Genomic DNA, 5,919 nt, shown 5'->3' with positions numbered 1-5,919 from the left:
AATGGTGGTTTATTAACTGTCTATTATCTGTGAAAGTGCACAAATATGGGAAAATGAAACAAAGCCGCTGGACGTAACTTTTCGGGATCTTCCAAAAAGTCCACTGAAAAAATCTTAGTAAATGACCACCATTTTACTAAGATTATATTTCATCCCATATCATCTCAATTCATTTTATTTAATTTCAACCCAGTTGATTAGTGTCTCAAATTAATCATCTTCATTTCATTTCACTCCATAATATCATTTTTCATAAAAATATGAATAATATATAAATTAAAATAAGACATGACTTAAAGGTCTCAGTTACCAGGTCATAAAATCTCTTAAAAAGAAAAAGTAAGACAGGAGACCGGCTTCGTCCTCATCCCTACTACGTGATGTTTGCTGGATGAGTGGTGACTCCTGGCGGGGATAGCTGATCGATTGATAGTTGATCAGTAGTCGATCGGCGAGGGCGGGAGATCAAATTCAATTTAAAAAAAAATCATTATTAAAGGAACTTGAAATTATAAACTCTGAATAAGAATTTATCGTACTACAATTATAATATTTGATTGCCATCTTGCAACCTTATTGCGGATCTGTGCATAGAATAAAAAAAATATTAATCAGGATGGAAAAATAGGGGTTGATCGTATAAGAGTGAAAATTGAGAGTAATATGTTTTTTTTATTTTAAGTCATGATAAAACAAAATAAAAACTTGCACAAAAAAATTAAAGTTTATAATTAACAAATAAAAAATAGGGGTTGATCATAGAGGGATGAAAAATTTAGAGTATCATCAGAGTTTTTATTTTATTCATGACAAAATAAAAATAAAAATGAAAATCTTGCCAAAAAAATTAAAGTTTATAATTAACAAATAAAAAATAGGGGTTGATCGTAGAGGGGTGAAAATTTCAGAGTAATATGAATTTTTTTATTCTACGTCATGACAAAATAAAAACAAAATTCTCGCAAAAAATTTTAAAGTTTGTAATTAGCAAATAAAAAATAAGGGTTGATCGTAGAAGGGTGAAAATTGAGGATTGTATGTATTTTTGTATGTTGTATCATAAAAAAATAGAAAATAAAAATTTTGTCTAAAAATTAAAAAAACTAAATTTAGGGGTGGACTACCCCTAACATTTAGGGGGATGAAAAATAGATGTTGGCCGATTCTCATAGATACCGGATAAGCACAAAAAATTTCATCAAAATCGGTCAAGCCGTTTCGGAGGAGTATGGCAACGAAAACTGTGACACGAGAATTTTATATATTAGATAATCACAAATTTCGCCAAGACTACACTATAAGAAATATTAACAAAGACAAACAATATTTAATCTCAATTTGACAACAGACGTCAAGAACAAAAGCTTGACAATAAATAGTATGCTTGCGTGTGTGCGTCAAATACATGGTATGTAGTGTGTGTAATGTTTTCTTTATTGATTTAATGTATCTTTTATGCATTATTTTAAAAAAAAATTAGAATTGTGCACTTCTTCTCTATATTCTCTATAAGTGTGGAAAATTTCATGCTCCTCCGTCCGCGCAATTTTCGTAAAAAGGAATACAAAGTTTTTGCTTCACGTATTAATATATAGATTCTGCCATCTGTACTTGAAATGCATATGAATTTTCAAGTCGATAAGCCGTATTGAATTTGCTGAAAATTACGTTAAAGTTCCGCTAAATTTACTTATCTATTTATCTATCCAAATGTAAGTGACTCAAACTAGTAAAATAAAATACATAACATGACTTGCTATAATACAAATAGCTTAGAGATGTTGCAAGATATATATTATTCAATTGATAAAATGCAACATAATCGAATTATATTCAGCAAAGAACTGCTCTAGCTCTAGGGTCAGTGTTCTCTCTGGTTAAGCCCACGAGCTTACCTACCAGTCCTTGATTAGTTGAAATAGCACATAGCCCACCAACGATTAAGTAGGAAAAAGACCGAATTACAATTATTGATAACAGAAATTGTTTTGCTTTTGATTCAATCACGATGTTACTTCATCGTCCAAGAAATCGAGTACAATTGAATTAATCGAATCAATCAATCGATGAGATTAATATAAAGAACAGTTTGTCTCAAACCTCGGGTTGCATGTTCTTACGTAAGCAACGTTTCCCCTTTATCTTGCACGGAGAGTATAATTCACACAAATCTTTATTTTTCTTTGTGTGATGCGAGGGAGAGTGCTGGCCTCCTGCAGTGCGCTGATGATGAGTTACGGTCGCGCCGAGCAGTACACCGGAACAAGGAAGTCGCCCCTCCACGCCCGGCTCATCCCGCCCAACTTCCGATACCAATCGGCGGCTTAAAGCCCGACAAAGATACCTACCCTATTTCATAATTTATTGACAATTTCGCGAACAGTAATAAATAAAAATGTAAGTATGTAGGTACTATTGTTATCTTATTAGAATTACCGTGACAATAATTTTAACACTACTCACATATTTCAACAGCTGTATTTAGGTAAATAAATAAAATTTCCTTAAAAACATCTTAAAGCTAAAGTGTGCATGAAAGGCATTACCTACCCTGCGATTCCCAAATATACGGTACAGCTCAAAACGGAATTTTAATTTTAATTACTAACCGAAAACATCATAATATCACGTTTTTATTTAATAATTTTCTTGTATTTTTTGGTTTTTGACAAATATACCTAAACAGATTTGTGATAGAAGCTTAACACTAAGGTTACCAACTTAGTAACTAGATGGCGGCACTACTATATCATTAAAATTTTAAAGTAATAAATTTGTTGATTGCAATTTTTTCCAACAAAACATAAAAAATTGAAACAAATCATTTTATCTTTAAAATACTGACAGCAAACTAAAAAAATATTGTGATTAAATTGACCAATACAAAAGTGAAAATGGAGAATTAAAAACTATTAGATAGATGGCGCTGTAATAATTAATTTGAGTTACTACGCTAGTCAGAAAAGTTTTCATTAAGCGCTAAGCCACAGATCAGAAGGCGTCCAAAGTGCTTGTAGACATCGATCAAGGGGTGAAGAGCACGTGTCGTCGATACCAGACCACCGACGCACGAAACAATATTCATAAATAACTTGAACAACAATACTGTCGTGTGGTCGCCACGTGCCGCCTCGTGCTCCGGCTTCTAACGCCACATCTAATTATGCGCGCATCTTCACAAAGCATTACACTGGTCGTAACATTCATAAAACCGTCGAATATTTATGGATATGGCAATCCTTCGTTTTTAACGTGGCCGGCCTCCTTATAGGAAATGGTAAATGATGCGTCACCCATCAGATTGGACAAAACCAATTGGGGAAAAATCTTGGTGTGCACAAGCATTGAAGTCGTTTTGGAGTAAAGAATCAGATACCCGGTGTAATTTTAACGAGAGATGGGACTATGTATGTCGTGTCCGAGTCGACTCATGTCCCAAGACGGCATTATTTTGTCTTTTATGATGCTCTGGGAATCATTTGGTACCGGATGTACCGTGAGCGAGCTCACCCGTATGGGCAATAAAACGCATAACCAAAACTGGGGAACTATGAATTAGTTTTATTAACTAAAAATGAAATATAGACATGGTAAGTACCTATATTTTATTTAACTAAAAACTTGATCTGGTGCTCACTCAGTAGATCACTCATAATAGGAAGAGTAATTAAAAATATAAAGTCGTAAAGCATAATATTATTTAAAAAAAACCATGCAATTCGATAAAAAAAAAGTAGAAAGTCCCATTTCAGAAAAAAAAATCAGTATTAAAAAATAAAACTAAATCTGATAATTTTATTTCAAAACAGTGACGAAAATAAATAAAAAACAAATTCAAAACTAGATTTCGTGACAAAAACGCCGACGAGGATGGGATTCGAACCCACGCGTGCAGAGCACATTGGATTAGCAGTCCAACGCCTTAACCACTCGGCCACCTCGTCACGTCAAAACGGAGTGAAATTTTTAATCATACATTTACATGTTTTAAATGCGTTTAAGTAAATCCTTTAAAATATATTACTTAAAGTTTGCTTTCGTAACAATATAATTACGAATAATTTATTGTGTTGATATTGTACTACTACCTACAACATAAAAAAACACAAGTAATTACATTTTTTCTTTGCATTTATATGTTTGACACTTTAAAAAAAGAGACATTGGTTTGTTTAAATTCCATTTAAGTAAGTAAGTACCTTGCTCGTCCACCTGGTGAAACTGAAAAGCCCTCAGAGCCACCAGTAATACCTCATTCATAAAAAACGTCCGTACTCTATGCTTACAAAATGTTAAGAACGTAATAACTAAAAAAAACTGCCTGCATAATTTTATGACCTTGATTGTTGAATGATAAAAAAAAGTATGACGGATTGTAGTCATAACTATATAGAAAACAGCCCTTTATTTTTAATGGCCCAAAATGAAGCATGAATTGCTACCCGTGACTTAAACTACCCGGTCAAGGAAAGGTGTCGGTGTAGTTTCCTGTGTCACACTCCTTTTTTTCCTACCTATGCTGATAGCCTTGAAAGGCTATTTCACCTTCGCCCTAACACGTAGGTGAACTCACGGGGCTCAAACCGGAGTGCTTATAACACTGGCCCTAGCAAGAGCAGAGCTTCGCAGAATCTACCACCGGATCGGAAACGCGATCCACTGAGAAGATCCGGCGAGAAACTCAGTGGGCTACACTCTCCTGAAATGATAATAACGATATTCTTGTTATCGATACACACCTACAAGTGTACATATAAGTAAACAGGCATTATAATTCGAAGATTGTTTAATTAGATTCGACAAGCTACAAACATGTGAACATTTAAACAAACATGTGAACAATGTACCTATTACTTATCGTGTTTTCATTTTGCGTAATATAATTTCCGATATTACGATTCTTAAATCGTTATCGTGGCTATCCAATAGTGTTAAGTAGGTTAACAAATAGCAGATAACAAATTAAAAACAACATTTACGGTTACAAACTTAAGATCGTTTTTAATTGTAAGCGAATACCGCAGGTTGTAATTAGGTACCTGTAAAGAGCTACAACCCACTGAGTTTCTCGCCGGATCTTCTCAGTGAGTCGCGATTCCGATCGGGTGGTAGATTCTACGGATCACTGCTCTTTTTTGGGCCAGTGTTAGCAAACTCTCTCAAGTTGAGCTCCGTAAGCTCGCCTACAATAGCGTAATTAGATAGCCCCTTTAGGCTACCAAACGAACAGGTAGAAAAAAGAGCGAAAGAACTATGTATTTGTAAACATATCTTTATTACTCGCGCCAAAGACTTGTGTTCTCAATATGCATATTCAATGTTACATAAGGCAATATTCAGGGCAGGGTCGATTAGTTAGTAATGACAAAAACGTAAATGTCCTGTATTAGTCTATCGGAGTGACAATATATAACGACGGAATGGTTACTCGAAGGCGCCAGTCACAGGCCGTACGCCGTCTGAATATGACAAATAACATTAAAAAATGAAACTACACGAATACCAACATAAAATAAAAATGTCAAAAATTTAAATTAAGGATTAAAATATTTAAATTTAGTGCGGCGCGTCCCGCTCGCGCTGTCCCGACGAGCGCCAACGAAGGCTCGATGCTGCCACAAGGGATGTGCACATAACATGGATATCACTTAATTAATAACTTATATTCTGTGTGATTAAATATGAAAATAGGGAAAAATTAATAAAATCTGATATTGTTATAAATGTTCGATATTTGAAAATTTAAATTACAATGCTAACCTTTATAATAATAAAATGTAAATCATAGAATAAAAAATGAATGAATGCAAAGAAACATCAAAAGAAAAAAATTTAGATAGAATCCTATGGACCGTTGCAATAGATATACTAGTGGAGATATAAGCCAAGGAGGGGTGACATCAGGCAGGCGGCTGGCCG

At 34.2% G+C, this 5,919-nt stretch overlaps 1 non-coding gene across 1 annotated transcript; it reads right to left on the bottom strand.

Moving 5' to 3' along the window:
- Window positions 1-3,862: 3,862 nt before the first annotated feature.
- TRNAS-GCU (transfer RNA serine (anticodon GCU)) lies at window positions 3,863-3,944 on the bottom strand. Its single transcript has one exon. It is a non-coding gene; the product is annotated as a tRNA-Ser (tRNA).
- Window positions 3,945-5,919: the final 1,975 nt, after the last annotated feature.

The sequence above is a fragment of the Bombyx mori genome, chromosome 15 (assembly GCF_030269925.1).
Source record: "Bombyx mori chromosome 15, ASM3026992v2".
Lineage (NCBI taxonomy): Eukaryota > Metazoa > Arthropoda > Insecta > Lepidoptera > Bombycidae > Bombyx > Bombyx mori.
Note: the sequence above shows the minus strand (reverse complement) of the source record. Positions and strands in the feature narration are given on the sequence as shown.